This window comes from Ascaphus truei, chromosome 3, assembly GCF_040206685.1.
Source record: "Ascaphus truei isolate aAscTru1 chromosome 3, aAscTru1.hap1, whole genome shotgun sequence".
In the NCBI taxonomy this organism is placed as follows: Eukaryota; Metazoa; Chordata; class Amphibia; order Anura; family Ascaphidae; genus Ascaphus; species Ascaphus truei.
This window is the reverse complement of record NC_134485.1, coordinates 16,739,698-16,756,943: the sequence shown is the minus strand read 5'-3', so window position 1 is coordinate 16,756,943 and position 17,246 is coordinate 16,739,698. Positions and strand designations below refer to the sequence as shown.

The 17,246-nt window shown below is 47.3% G+C and overlaps 1 protein-coding gene across 14 annotated transcripts in view; it reads right to left on the bottom strand.

Moving 5' to 3' along the window:
* The window catches only part of ZBTB20 (zinc finger and BTB domain containing 20), an 876,097-nt gene that overhangs the window by 120,237 nt on the left and 738,614 nt on the right, over positions 1-17,246 (bottom strand). The gene's annotated exons all lie outside the window — the stretch shown is intronic.

Sequence of the window (17,246 nt, the reverse complement as noted above, 5' to 3'; positions counted from 1 at the left end):
GTCTGTGCTGTGACTATGGAGGAGGCGTGGTGGAGGGGATAAAGGTGTCGATTTTAGACAGAGCAAGCTTTCTGGGATCGATGAATGCCTCGGCCACTTATACGCAGGGTGATCCTTAGGGGATATGAGTTTCTCTGGGTCTCACCTTACCCAAATGTAAATAATAAGAGCAGGCACTGCTCGTTTCCATGCCTGCCAAAAGACGCCAGATTAACCCCTTCCGTGCCCCAGAGACCAGCAACGTATTGGGGCTATCAGTGGGAGATAATTACACAGGCCTGGTTTTCTTTTCCCATTGGCTGGGTCTGTTGGCAGCTTTATAATACAGTAAGATCTCAACAGAGACTGGAGTGGATCATTATCACACTGCTGACCTGAAGTGGGAAGGCAGGTGTGCCGGCACCGGCAGGTTTAATGGGGATCTCTACTTGCTGGGGGTCCCTACCTGGGCTGACTTGCTGAGGGGGGTTAAAGGAATTTGCCAGGAAGTCGGATATTTTCAATTCATAATAAAGGATAATAATGAAAATAATCCCGCAAAGATACCGAATGCGATTAATGGAAGAAAAAAAAACAATAACAGTAGATGTTTCTTGGGTAAGCGCTTTCAATACAGAGATTGAAATGTCCGGGTACTTGGGGGTACCCCAACTTTGTTATTGAGGTACAGTTAGATTTAGTTTTTACAAGAAAGGGATTTATTAGAGGCTTTATATATTTTAATAGTTTATACGTTAATATTCCGATATTAACATTACTCTGCTTGCAGACTGATCAACTTGGAAACTTAATGATACCGAGTATCCAGCATACAGCTTCTCAAAGTCTCCTGGTTGTAAGCCCCCGTCGCCCTAAACCAGGAGTGGCCAAGGTCAGGTTTCAAGGATATCCCGCTTCAGTGCGATTTAGCCACCTGTACTGAAGCAGGGACTGATTGAGTCACCTGTGCTGAAGCAGGGATATCCTTTAAACCTGACCTGTTGGGGGGGGTGGTGGCTTGAGGACTGAAGTGGAGCCCCCCTGCCTTAACCCAAAGCACAGTGTGCTTGCCGTACTCCCGGCCCCACACCCCCCTCTGAATACTACGACTCTCCCTGTTGCTGCTCTTGAGTAAGTGCCAGATTACCGGGTTAGCGGCAGTAATAACAAGGTTTTGTTGAAATGCCCATCACGAAGCAGAACGAGCTGCAGGTTGTTGGAAGTGTTTGTCGCCGTCTACTCGCTAAACCGGGGGGATTCAAAAGCACGGGACGATGGCAAATGGGAACGGCGCTTTAACCCATTTGCGGCTGGAGAGGCAAAGGGTTAAAAACTCGCTGCAGCCTTTTAACTTCGATGCCGCCAGGCCTCTGTGAACACGCATCGCAAAGCAAGCAGGGGAAGGTACCTGACGTGCCCATTGTAAGAGCCATTCCCGTGTGCGCTGCGTTAATCAGAATAATAATAGTATTTTAGTACAGTGCTCCAGTTCATGCCGCGCTGTACACAGAATATATGGGGAACAAGTCCCTGCCCCGTAGAGAGCATAGAATCATTTTGGTGCCTAAGCCAAAAAGCAAAGTAATGTATTGCAGGCGTGTCTGGCAGTATGTGGGGTAACTGAAGTCTGCCTAGACTGTTACCTACATAATACCTTTCATTAAAATGCCTTAAACTCTGTGCAGTCATTCTATACTTTCTGTTCATAACTTATCCCGTTCAGAGATATCTGCATGTCATTCTTAAAATTTGAGGGATAGAACAAAATGGCTGCCACTTTCAGGAGGAAATAATGTTTTTATTTAATGCATATGGTATGAGTTCTTGACACAATTTTAGAAAAATAAAAAGGGCTGATTTTTTTTTAAATTCAACTGATGCTGCATTTCTTGGGGGGATAATATTGAACGTTTAAAGTCGCAGTATTTCCACTACCTAAAACAGGGGGTTTACTAGATCACAACCACACACAAACCTGCCAAATACCCCCCCCCCCTCTACTTCTCTCACTGCCTCTCCCACCCATCCCTATCACTCTCCCCGTCTTACTATTCCTTCTCACACCTCCCTCTTGCCCTCTCAATCTCCCCTCCTCCTCATTTAACCTCCTCTCACACTCAATTACCACCCATCCACCCCCTCAAAACAAACATTCTTCTCCCACCCGCCATAAGAAATGGAGCTTTGTGGGGGAGGCCTCCAGTCCCTTATTAATGGATGCAGAAGTTGGGCCAGACTTCCAGACGGGACCAACTTCCAGCACCGACTGGCGGGGGCGGAAGAATTGGGGTGAAGGCCCCCGCCGACAGAGATGAACGGCAGTACCATCCAAGACCCACAAATAGATTGGTGGGTCAGGCGCACTCAATAAGAAGATGGCTCAAAGCTGAAGGACGTTCTAACGGGAATATCGCTTTATTGTAGAAAGAAGACGATGCACAAGGTTTCTTGTTCCTCTTATTGCACCCTATGAAGGGGACCCTCCCCAGAAACGTTATTCATCGTCTTTCTGTAAATGAAATGTGCGTTGGACCACTGATCTATAGGTAGTGGTCAAGGCCAAGTTAGAAAGCATGTCTTAGAACAGCGGTGCGCAAACTGGGGGCGGGAGACATGGGTGGTTGCAGAGGTCCCGCGCTCTTCCCCAAGGTATTTAAATTAAAAGCCGGGGGATCGCGTGAGGCCTCTGCAACAATAAAACTTACCGGCATTCAGACGCGTCTCCATGGCAACACGGCGTCAAATGGTGCCGCGGGGTCATGTGACGTGATGTCACAGGCGTCAAATGACGTCATTTGACGCAGCTGCAAGGTAGGAGGGGGGGCAGCAGTAAAAGTTTGCGCTCCCCTGTCTTAGAACAAGGGTTCCTCCTATGACTGTTAGTGATGGTATAGAAGGTCCTACACAGTGGTAATAATAATGATAATAACGACAACAACAACTTTATGTCATATAGCGCTTTTCTTCCAATGGAACTCAAAGCGCTTCACAATTACAATATAGTGCGTGGCACGAAGCACAGTACATAGCTTTGTACAGGCACAGTGCCCAGATACGCTTACAATCTATGCTTGTGGTACATTATATTACATGAGTATTTCTGTGAAACGGAAAACGTACTGGAAATTACAAAATAAAACTGCTTGATCTCGATGAAAAGCTGCATTGAAATGTTGTAAAAAGCATTTGGTAAAAACCCAAATATTTGGGGGCTCAGCATGTTGGTCTGCATATTGAACCCCTGGAGGTACCAACAATGGGCACCGCGATTCATTGTATTTAGAATGAAAACACATGGTGCCCCGTCTTATCCCCAGAATAGCAACTCTGGCATTGATGGATGACACCATTAGGTTGGCTGCAGAAACACAGGTCCAGAATTCTCCTAGCTGGAGAAAATGATACAGACACAAGACATTTTATATTCATATTATGGAGTAGACTGATCCAGCAGTGCTACAGGTATATGCAAAGAAAAGGCAAACTTCATACTATACACTACTTGTACAGACCATATAAATGCTGGGCCTCTCCGGCAGTGAAGGGGTTAAAACGACGTTCCACACGAGCAGAGAACATACAAAATGCCAACATGCTAATAAAGGCCAACGAACCACAGTGCATCGTTACGGTTTGCACATTCTGAGCATGTTTCTTTTTTATGTTCTTCTAACAAAGGCAGCGCACATCCATATTCATAAAGCAAATACATGCAAACACAAAGCACTATACATACAGCGGCCATCCCTCTATGTGATTAACCCGAGGGAAGATGCTGCCCGACACCAATCGTATAGAACAGTGTCTTCCTCCAGATAACCACACACAAGACTATGCCAAGCACAAGAGATGATCTCAGTGACATTTTCAGGATGGAGATCTGTGTTTAAAAACCCCATCTGTATCCATAGACTGCATAATATAGATTTATATTGAGAAACCCATAATGCACACCTGTATTCACAGACCCCATAATACATGCCTTTATCCACAGACCCCATAATACATGCCTTTATCCACAGACCCCATAATACATGCCTTTAACCACAGACCCCATAATACATGCCTTTAACCACAGACCCCATAATACATGCCTTTAGCCACATACCCTATAATGCACACCTGTATTCACAGACCCCATAATACATGCCTTTAACCACAGACCCCATAATACACACCTGACCAACAGGCCCGTATAACATCTTTCCACAGGCCCCCTTACATACCTGTATCCACTCACCAAATAACACACACCTGTATCAACAACCCACTACAAACATCTCCATTCAGAGACCCCCATAACACATCCACAGATCAAATAACACACCCGTACCCAGAGACCCCATACATTTCAATAGTTCACATCTGTATGATGAGACCTATAAACAAACCGGAGTCTAAAGTGATAGTAAGATGCTGGAATGGTATTAGGTTGACCAGATTTTCAAAATTAGAAACCGGGACACATAAACAAATTTATTTATATATCAAATGACATCACTAAAAAGTAAATATTATAATATTTGTCTAAATGAGTCACCATTGATGCTGTATTATTCTTTCCACCTCTCCCAATTCTCTCTCTCCCCCTTCCCCTATTCTCTCGCTTCTTCCCCCCCCCCCATTCTCTCTTTCCCCCACCATTCTCTCTCTTTCCCCCCCCCCATTCTATCTCTCCCCCCCCCCATTCTATCTCTCCCCCCCATTCTCTCTCTCCCTTCTCTTCTCCCCCCCCCCCACCCCCCGCACCGTCCCCAGGGTCTGGCTGGTGAATTTTTACTTGGGGGGCAAGTGCATCCTCAGTCCTGATATCAGGGGACCACTGGCCCCCCACACATACATCTGTAGCCAACATTATTGCACCAGTTATCACACAGTAATGGATGCAATAACGTTGGTTATATCTGTATGTAGGCACGACAAACACAAGCACGCACACCTGATACATCCACCATACAAATAAACAACCACACACTTTCAACACACACACAATGCGTTAACAACAACTAAAAAACAGACACATATCTGCACAACACTCACAAACACACAGACCCTGATCTGCACAACACTCACACAGACCTGCACAGACACACATACAGATCTGCAGTCAACCAGCCACTCACCTGCACAGACACACAGCCACTCACCTGCACAGACACACAGCCACTCACCTGCACAGACACACACAGACAGATCTGCACAGACAAACAGCCCCAGACCTGCACAGACACTGACCTGCAGACACGCAGCCACTGACCTGCACAGACACACACAGCCACTGACCTGCACAGTCACACAGCCACTGGCCTGCACAGACACACAGCCACTGACCTGCACAGACACACAGCCACTGACCTGCACAGACACAGAGCCACTGACCTGCACAGACACACAGCCACTGACCTGCACAGACACACAGCCACTGATCTGCACAGACACACACAGCCACTGACCTGCACAGACACACACAGCCACTGACCTGCACAGACACACAGCCACTGACCTGCACAGACACACATCCACTGACCTGCACAGACACACACAGCCACTGACCTGCACAGACACACAGCCACTGACCTGCACAGACACACACAGCCACTGACCTGCACAGACACACAGCCACTGACCTGCACAGACACACAGCCACTGACCTGCACAGACACACAGCCACTGACCTGCACAGACACAAACAGCCACTGACCTGCACAAACACACACAGCCACTGACCTGCACAGATACACACACAGCCACTGACCTGCACAGATGCATAGCCACTGACCTGCACAGATACACACACAGCCACTGACCTGCACAGCCACTGACCTGCACACACACATCCACTGACCTGCACAGACACACAGCCACTGACCTGCACAGACACGCACACAGCCACTGACCTGCTCAGACACAGAGCTATTGACCCGCACAGACACACAACCACTGACCTGCACACACACAGCCATTGACCCGCACAGACACACAACCACTGACCTGCACAGACACACAGCCACTGACCCGCACAGACACACAGCCACTGACCTGCACAGACACACAGCCACTGACCTGCACAGACTCTCACACCTGCACAGACACACAGCCACTGACCCGCACAGACACACAGCCACTGACCTGCACACTCTCACACCTGCACAGACACTGACCTACACAAATAGTGAGTGACCATCACACACTGTCCCACATGAACCAGCTCTATAAGGAGGAGCAGCAGCGCCCCCTGTGGCTGTAACTGCATGTTTCTCTCTGCATATTCTAGCACAGCAGCTATGTTCCTGCAGATCCTTGCCCCGCCCACAGACTATCCTGGCCCCGCCCCCAGACTGTGGCTGTCTCTAAAAAAATAACATTTAACTGTCTTCAAAATTTTTGGTCACGACGTCACTCCGTTGCTCTGTCACCGTCGCGCTTACTATAAGCGCATGCGACGGATTCAATTGATTTGTTTTGGAGCGATGTTGCGTCGCCATCGCCAGGCACTATAGGCGCAGCTTATAGTGCCAGCGACGCGATAGCGACGTCAGGCTACCGTTGCTGGAAAAAATCAAATTGAGATGAATTCCAGCGATCGTGACCAAAACAAATACATTGCCGCCGTCGCGTGCGCTTATAGTAAGCGCGACCCGAAGGCGGCAATGCATTTGTTTTGACACGACGTTGCTTCACCGGCACTATAAGCGCAGCCTAAGCGATCGTATATAAAGCTGCTGCCACTACATATAAAGGTCCAACATTGTGCCAACTACAGACATTAGTTCCACTTCCAACTGTAACACCCCTGCCCCACCCAGCCTGAGAGACAGAGTGTACAGTAAAAAAGGGAGTAGTTGGAACAGTCTCTGCAACTCTAACAGGGTTTGTACCTGCTCAAAGAGCATTTCAATGCTTTGGGACTCTGGAGTCCAGTTTCCTCTTGCTCTGAGATTTGTAGCGCTCATTCTCCCTGAGAGCCTCTTGCCTGCCCAGGACAGATCAGGGAGTCACCCCTGAAACTCCTGGCAGACCCCTCTAGGACTTTCCTCTTCAAAACCCTAACATGGGGAACCACTTTCTACTGTAGCATAGGCTGACTGGATCACTGTTCCATAAGGGGCCGCCACCCCTAACACTGTGAAACTTTGCTCAAGCACTGAAAACAATTAGGGCTAGCTCACACTGCCAGCTACACGACGTGCGCGCGCTTACGTGCGCGCTCACGATCGTCACTCTTTGAGGCTAGTGGATGAGAGTTGTCACACTAGAAGTTGCTTCTGGTGGCAAAGTCCAGCGTTGACGCTGCGACATTTTGCCGCCACAACCCAAATTGAAATTTGGGGCTGCAGTCGCGTCACGTGAGCTGGTTCAGCCAATAAAGACGAACCAGCTCCGTGACTCGTTTGTCACGCCCCCACCATGCCCCCAATCGCTGCAACCCAACTCCTGCAGCCAGCTCACGGATCGCTGGGCGCTGGAGGGGCGCTGGAGGCGCGTGGCCATAGCAGCCAGTGTGAGCTCGGTCTGAAAGGGAATCTGCTGCTTGCCTTACAGCACAGGATAGCCTGGAGACCTCCCTGGAATCCTCTTCGATGGCTGAAGATCTTCCTGATGTTAGAGGGGGTCTGGGCAGAATAATTGTTGCCCCCTGGTCACACCATACCATGTGACCATCTAGCAACTTCCAGAACGAAAGGTGACTAACACAAACCTTAAAAAGGGCAACACATTAGGGACAGCAGTGTGACTAAGGCTGCGCGTATAGTGCCCGCGACCGGCGACGCGACAGATGACGTCACCCGTCGCCGCTAGCGAAATTTATATTTCGCTTTGTGGCGGCGTCGCAGGCTTTCGGGCATTTGAATTGTTCAGGGGCTGTCACATGAGGCGAAAGCCCTTGAAAAATCAAATATTCACGACTTCCAAAGTCGCGACGCAACGTCGCTCCGTCGCATTGCCGCCGTCGCGCTTACTATAAGCGCACGCGGCGGCGGCGGCAATGTATTTGTTTTTGGGCGGCGGCGCATCGCCCGTCGCGGGCACTATACGCGCGGCCTAACTCACATGTACTGAGGGCTGAGTGGGATTTAACCGCTACACTGCCTGCAGCTACCAGGGCTGACATGCAGGGGTTGTATAAATTTAGCAAGGGCGCTATATACAACCCAGAATTACATAATGCAGGGGTTCTCAACAAGTCAGGTTTTAAGGATATCACTGCTTCAGCACACGTGGCTCAATCAGTGGCTCAGTCTTTGTCTGTGCTGAAGCTGGGATATTCTTAAAAGCTATCCTGTTGTTTCATAAAGACTGGCGGACATAATGTAATCAGCAGGCATAATGTGACAGCACTGCACACTTTCAGTCCAGTTTAACAGTAGAGATATCATGTCTATCGGGCACCTGAACTCTTCTGAAAGGTTGTTGTGTAAACTATTTGTTGTAGGTTGAGATTTATTTTCAGAGATAAACTAGAGAGGTCTTCACAAAAATATGATGGTGTACCGAGCTTTTGACACCCCACACATCTCTTCTTCGAACGCACGAACAGGTTTGGCGAGTAGAGAGGCCACACTTTATCCTGGGTTTTAGTTTGGCAAAAGTTTGTTGGATTTGGTTTATGGCGGAATATGTGAATTTGATCATCTTATAAACTTTAACAATTAACAATATATATATATATATATATATATATATATATATATATATATATATATATATATATATATATATATGTATATATACAGTGGTTGACAAATCACCAAAAAATCTACTCGCCACACAAAAAAATCTACTCGCCACCTAATACCAAACGTGTGCTGCTTGGGCCAATATTTACTCGCCCGGGGGTTAAATCCACTCGCCCGGGGCGAGGAAATGTATAGGTTTGTCGAACACTGTATATATATATATATATATATATATATATATATATATATATATATATATATAAAATAAGACGGACATTATTATTGATATTTATTTTACATGTATAAAAAAGAGTCTTTCTAAATAGTCATTAAAGATGAGTTTATGTTATACATTTCTACAGTGGCCTTATTTGCATTGCTTACAATATATAAAGCAATATTCTTTAAATGGCCAGCACTCACAGGGAACGTTATCATAATCCCAACAGTGGTCAGAGACTTCGATATTTAAATACATTTGTGAGCAAGCCCTATGCAGTAAGTGCCCACCAGTCATAAAATACTATTTTACACGTAAACATCACAGCACCCAACACCAACTGCCTTTTTTCTGTGTTTATTGTGAGACCATTTGTTAAACATAGCTCTACTTTTTTATATTATTGATACATTATTATATTTAATATGTACAAATATGTAAAAAATATATATTTATATATGCTACAATGTGTGTGTGTGTATATATATACAGTACATACACACACACACACATTGTAGCATATATACACATATATATATATTATATATATATTACATATTTGTATAATAAATATTACATATATATATATATATATCAGGACAAAATAATAATAATCTGTTCCTTAGCAGGTCTAAAAATTAGGTAAATACAACATCAGATGAACAGCAACACATGACATATTTATTTAACAAAAATAAATGGAGAAGCCATGTGTGAAAAACTAAGTACACCCTTACTGCTTCCATAGGAATTAAGATGTTAAGTAGCAGACAGTTGCTGCTAATCAAATGCCCTTGATTAATTGATCATCAGCAAGTGTGACCACCTCTATAAAAGCCGAAGTTTTAGCAGTTTGCTGGTCTGGAGCATTCAGGTGTGTGTTAACACAATAACAAGGAGGAAAGACATCAGCAATGATCTTAGAGAAGCAATTGTTGCTGCCCATCAATCTGGGAAGGGTTATAAGGCCATTTCCAAACAATTTAAAGTCCATCATTCTACAGTAAAAAAAATTATTCAAAAGTGGAAAACATTCAAGACAGTGGTAAATCTTCCCAGGAGTGGACATCCCAGCAAATGCACCCCAAGGCCAGATCGTGCAATGCTCAGAGAAATTGCAAAATACCCAAGAGTTACATCTCAGACTCTACAGGCCTCAGTTAGCATGTTAATTTTAAAGGTCATGACAGTACAATTAGAAAAAGACGGAACAACTATGGTTTGTTTGGAAGGGTTGCCAGGAGAAAGCCTCTTCTCTCTAAAAAGAACATGGCAGCACTGCTTAGGTTTGCAAAGTTGCATCTGAACAAATCATAAGACATGGAACAATGTCCTTTGGACAGACGAGACCAAAGTGGAGATGTTTCGCCATAATGCACAGCGCCACGTTTGGCGAAAACCAAACACAGCATATCAGCACAAACACCTCATACCAACTGTCAAACCCGGTGGTGGAGGGGTGATGATTTAGGCTTGTTTTTGCAGCCACAGGACCTGGGAACCTTGCAGTCATTGAGTCGACCATGAACTCCTCTGTATACCAAACTATTCTAGAGTCAAATGTGAGGCCATCTGTCCAACAGCTAAAGCTTGGCCGAAATTGGTTCATGCAACAAGACAATGATCCCAAGCACACCAGCAAATCTACAACAGAATGGCTGCAATAGAAAAGAATCAAGGTGTTGCAATGGCCCAGTCAAAGTCCAGACCCCAACCCGATTGAAATGCTGTGGCTGAACCTTAAGGCTGCGTCCATAGGACTGCAGCCGTGCTGAGGCGCGCGGAGGCTGAGGGAAAGCGGGTGCTTTCCCTGGCCTCTGACCGCACGCCATCCGGGGGCGTGTCGGGGGGGGGGGGGGGGGGGCTGTGACGTCACGGAGCTGGTTCGCCTCATTGGGCGAACCGCTCACGTGACCGGCCCTGCACTCCGCTTGAATTTAAAATTTTGGTAAGACTTACGCTTCCGCACGCTTTAGGCTTGTTTTTGCAGCCACAGGACCTGGGAACCTTGCAGTCATTGAGTCGACCATGAACTCCTCTGTATACCAAACTATTCTAGAGTCAAATGTGAGGCCATCATAAGAGCAGTGGGTGGGTGACTGAGTGGGTGCACGGGTGAGTGGTTGCACGGGTGAGTGGGTGCATGGGTGAGCGGGTGAATGGGCACGTGGGTGGGTGACTGAGTGGGCGCGCGGGTGGGTGACTGAGTGGGTGACTGAGTGGGTGGGTGACTGAGTGGGTGCGCGGGTGAGCGGGTGCGCAGGTTAGCGGGTGGTTGCGCGGGTGAGCGAGCAGGTGGGCGAGCGGGTGCGCGGGTGGGCGAGCAGGTGGGCAAGCGCGCGGGTGAGCACGTGGGCGAGCACGTGGCGAGCGTGCGGGTGAGCGCCTCCCCTTGCACATCATCACCCCCCCCTCCCCTTGCACATCATCACCCCCCCTCCCCTTGCACATCCTCACCCCCCCTCCCCTTGCACATCATCACCCCCCCTCTCCTTGCACATCATCACCCCCCCCTCCCCTTGCACATCATCACCCCCCTCCATCCCCTTGTACATCATCACCCCCCACGCTCCCCTTGCACATCATCACCCCCCCTCCCTTGCACATCATCACCCCCCCCTCCCCTTGCACATCATCACCCCTCCCCTCCCCTCGCACATCATCACCACCCCCCTCCCCTCGCACATCATCACCCCCCCCTCCCCTCGCACATCATCACCCCCACCTCCCCTCGCACATCATCACCCCCACCTCCCCTTGCACATCATCATCCCTCTCCCCTTGCACATCATCATCCCTCTCCCCTTGCACATCATCATCCCCCCCTCCCCTTGCACATCATTCCCCCCCCTCCCCTTGCACATCATCCCCCCCTCCCCTTGCACATCATTCCCCCCTCCCATTGCACATCATCATCCCCCCCTCCCCTTGCACATCCCCCCCCTCCCCTTGCACGTCATCCCTCCCTCCCCTTGCACATCACCCCCCCCTCCCCTTGCACATCATCATCCCCCCCTCCCCTTGCACATCATCATTCCCCCCCCTTGCACATCATCCCCCCCTTGCACATCATCATCCCCCCTTGCACATCATCATCCCCCCTTGCACATCATCATCCCCCCTTGCACATCATCCCCCCCTTGCACATCATCATCCCCCCCTTGCACATCATCATCCCCCCCCTTGCACATCATCATCCCGCCCCCTTGCACATCATCCCCCCCCTTGCACATCATCATCACCCCCCCTCCCCTTGCAGATCATCATCCCCCCCCTCCCCTTGCACATCATCATCCCCCCCTCCCCTTGCACATATCCCACTGCACCTCACATCACCTCCGATCACGGCAGGACTGCGCGCGCTCGCTCTGCACTTGAGAGCGGGCTCGGCTCCCCCGGGGAGGAAGGGGAGAGCGGGCTCGGCTCCCCCGGGGAGGAAGGGGAGAGCGGGCTCGGCTCGCAGGGGGAGGGAGAGCGGGCTCGGGAGGAGGAGGAGAAAAGCAGCCGCCGCCGCGGTCCGCACAGTGGGGCCGCGTGTTGTGCAGGCCTGTGCGGAGTATGCGGCGTGCGGGAGAGGTGAGCGGCAGGGAGAGAGGCGAGGGCCGGAAGTGTGCGGTGTGCCGGAGAGAGGCGAGGGCCGGAAGTGTGCGGTGTGCGGGAGAGAGGCGAGGGCCGGAAGTGTGCGGCATGCGGGAGAGAGGCGACGGCCTGGAGTATGCAGCGTGCGGCCGTGAGAGGTGAGCGGCAGGGAGAGAGGCAACGGTGAGAGGGGCTGATGGTGCGCTTCGAGGGGGGTGGTAATGCGGGTGTGAGGGACTGATCCGGCAGGGGTGCGGATGGAGATTGCGGCTCGGGTGTGGCCGGAAGGTTTCATGGCGGGCCGGGTGTGAGGTGCGGCTGGGGGGGTTGCAGCTGCACTGCGCTCAGAGGGGCACAAGGTGTAGGCGTGGAGGGCGGGACACACGGGGGGAGGGGGGCGAGGTACACCGGCCAATGAGAGCCGTGGGGGGGTGGGACACAGGGGGGGGGGGGTGAGCCAATGAGAGCCGTGGGAGGGCGGCGGCCGACGGACCAATCAGATTCCCCCTAGACACGGACATACAATGGTTATGTGCGTATATATATGCACACATACTACTGTGGCGGGAAAAGTTTGTGAACGGCAATTATAATTATGGAAATTCCATAGTTTCCTTCTTGAATCAAAACCAGTATTTTCTTAACTATCCAATAGGGTTTATATGAACCAATTCCATGTCCTTTGAAACAAAATTATGTATGAATTAGACAAACAATTAATAATTAAGTCAGGGTATGTGAAAAAGTAAGTGAAACCCTAGTTTTAACAGCTAAATTAAAGGGGATAATTAGAATAAGGTGTTTAAATAATTAAGTATATCTTCAGGTTTGGGAGGCCCCACCCTATATAAAGATCAGAAACTTTATGAGCTTGTTCTTCACCATACAGGAATGTGGGAACAGGTCATAACATGATCAAAATAAATTTGTGGACCTCATAAGAGCAGTTATCGATGCTCATCAGTCAAGAAAGTGTTACAAAACCATTTCTACGGATTCGGGTCACCACCAAGCAACTGTGAGACAAATGGAAAAAGGTCAAGACCACAGCCAGTATACCCAGGAGCGGTTGTCCTACCAACATCACTCCAAGAACAAACCAGCAAATCATCCAGGAAGTCACAAAGAACCCCAGAGTGACATCCAAGGATCTGCAGACCACTCTCGTCTTGGCTAATGTGAGTGTTCATGACTCAACTATCAGAAAAAGACTGAATAAGAATGGTGTTCATGGAAGGATAGCCAGGATGACACCATTGCTCTCTAAAAAGAGCATTGCTGCCCCTCTGAAGTTTGCCAATGAGCACATAGATGATCCACAAGACTTCTGGAACAATGTTTTCAGGACAGACGAGTCAAAAGTAGAACTTTTGGGCCTCAATGAGAAACATTATGTTTGGAAAAATCTAAAACTGCATCCAAACAGAAGAACCTCAAGCATGGTGGTGGGAGTGTGATGATTTGGGGCTGTTTTGCTGCCTCAGGACCTGGACGGCTTGCCATCATTGACATAACCATGAATTCAGAATTGTATCAGAAGATTCTAGAGGGGAACGTCAAGCCATCCACCCATGAGCTGAAGCTAAAGCGAAAGTGGGTCATGCAGCAAGACAATGACCCTAAACATACAAGCAGATCTACAAAAGAATGGCTGCAGAAGAAGAAATTCTGTGTTTTAGAATGGCCTTGTCACAGTCCGGACCTAAGCCCCATCAAAATATTGTGGTAGGACCTGTCCATACAAGCTGTCCATACAAGGAAGCCTCAAATATCACTGAGCTGAAGCAGTTCTGTAAGGAGGAATGAGCCAAAATTCCTGAAAACTGATGTGAGAGACTGACCAGCAGTTACAGGAAACGCTTAGTTGAAGTTATTGCTGCTCATAGAGTACTGAATCTAAAGATTCACATACTTTTTCACACATGGATATTGACTGTTTAATCATTTGTGAATAAATAAATGTTAAAAAAAAAGTATCATGTTGTGTTATTTGGTTCATCCGGTTATCTTTATCTATTATTAAGACTTAGATTAAGATCTAATAACATTTTAGGTTTGAAATATGTGAAAATCCTAAGTGGTTCACAAACTTTTTCTTGCGTGTGTGTGTGTGTGTGTGTGTGTGTGTGTGTGTGTGTGTGTGTGTGTGTGTGTGTGTGTGTGTGTGTGTGTGTGTGTGTGTGTGTGTGTGTGTGTGTGTGTGTGTGTGTGTGTGTGAGACACTATCACACCTTACAGAATAAGGGCATATGTCTACCGTGGCCAGCAAGTTGCAATGGATGGGAACTTTTTGAATGAAATCAATAGGAGAATGAAGGTGGGATGAAGCACATTTGGAAGAAACAAGACAATCTTCCAAGAGGACCCTTTCACTGTGTCTCAAGAGAAAAGTTTTACACCAGTGTATTCTGCCTGTGCTCACGTATGGATATGAAACATGGACCTTAAATGTGAACATAATTCAGAAGCTTCAGCAGACAAGCAAAGAAGTATGGAGAGATCTATCCTGGGTATTACCCAAAGAGAAGGAATGGGTTTGGAACCAAACAAAAGTCTGTGATATCATCACAAGGGTGAAGAAATCGAAATGGCAGTGGGTCGGACATATCACAAGATGAAATTATCACCATTGGACAAAGATGGCTCTCAACTGGCATGCTGCCTAGGGGTCACACGCGACTCCTCTCTCACATTCTCCCCTCACATTCAAAACATATCTAAAACCTGTTGCTTTTTCCTCCACAATATTACAAAGATACGCTCTTTCCCTGTTACTTGACTGCTAAAACGTTGACTCAGGTCCTCATTCTCTCCCGTCTCGATTACTGTAACCTCCTGCTGTCCGGCCTTCCTGCCTCTCACCTGTCTCCCTACAATCTATCCTTAACGCTGCTGCCAGAATCACTCTACTCTTTCCTAAATCTGTCTCAGTGTCTCCCCTGCTGAAATCACTGTCCTGGCTTCCAATCAAATCCCACATCTTGCACTCAATACTCCTTTTAAAGCTTTACACTCTTCTGCTCCTCCTTACATCTCAGCCCTAATTTCTCGCTATGCACCATCCCGACTCTTGCGTTCTGCTCAAGGATGTCTTCTCTCTACCCCCTTTGTATCTAAAGCCATTTCCCACCTTAAACCTTTCTCACTGACTGCCCCACACCTCTGGAATGCCCTTCCACTCAATACCTGACTAGCACCATCTCTATCCACCTTTTAGACCCACCTTAAGACACACTTGCTTATAGAAGCATATGAATAGCACCGTGACTAATACTATACATGATACATAAAGCTTGGCCTCCTGCAGACGCACTTACCAGAATGCCCTCCTACTGTCTCCGTATGTTCTCCCTACCAATTAGATTGTAAGCTCTTCGGAGCAGGGACTCCTCTTCCACAATGTTACTTTTATGTCTGAAGCACTTATTCCCATTATATTTTTTATATGATTGTCACGTGTATTACTACTGTGAAGCGCTATGTACATTAATGGCGCTATAAAAATAAAGACATACACACATACATACATACACACACACAGACATACATACATACATACAGACATACATACAGATATACATACATACACACATACATAAAAAGACCAAGACGACGACCAAAAGTAAGATGGGCGGATGAAATCAGAAAATTTGGTGGAGAAGAAAGGCTACAACCACAGTACCTGAAAGATCAATGGTGAGGCCTTCATCCAGGCCTTCATCCAGCAGTAGATCGACAACAGCTGCTGCTGATTTTATATATATATAAAATCAGCAGCAGCCCGTGTTGATTCACTGCAGGACAATATACTGTAATATAAAATATGTGTGTATAGATTTAACCTCCTGTGTGTGTATATACATGTAAACATAAATCCACACAAGGGGTGAGGGAGATAATGGGGTATGTGCATGGGATTAAGTAGGGGGTGTGGCACTAGGAAGGTATATAGATGATGGGTTCAGATCATTCAAAGCAGCAGGTGTTTGGGGGGGGAGGGCTCGCATTTTGCCTCCCTGAACTTTGCTATATGTATTTGTAAGTGCTGTAACACATTACAAATCGTCAAGCAATCCAAGAGGATTTCATCTATAGTTGCGATGGATTTACCTCTTGTAAAGTAATAGAATGTAGATTACAGATGAAAATCAGATATACAGTGTGTAATGATCAATAAAGCATAATAGAAACATAGCTGAAATGATAGACACAATACACAGATATGAGATACACCTTTCTTCTCTTACTGTTACTTTGCATTGCAACGTGTCAATTTCTAACTACAACTCTACCTTTTTAACCAGCTAAGGGTTGTTTTCACCTATAGAACTGGGACTCAAACATCAATATAGAACTCTCCAAAAATGTTATTCCCCCTCCCCTATTCTTGCAACCAACGGACTATACCTCCCAGTCCCCTATATATCCAATTCAAGCACTGATAGAAAACCTCATGTTGGGGGAGGGACTCTGCTATTGGTTATTCCTGATAGTGACGACGGGCAACTTATTGTAGATTCGGACTCCTTCAGGTTTATTGCCTCCAAGTAAAAGGAAATGTGAGAGTTTGTCAGATACAGAGTTTGTTAGAGACAGTTTTTTAGTTGATTAAACACAACGTCAAATTAATTCAAGTGGTTCAAAATCCCCCCCCCCCCCCCCCCGCACAAAAGAAAAAGAATAATCTGTAAAGGCAAAAGAAAAATAGATTTTCCAGATTTTTCTCCAAGTTGTATTCAAACTGTGAAAAGTAATGACTTTTGGAAATAAACTAATAAAATGAGTGAACC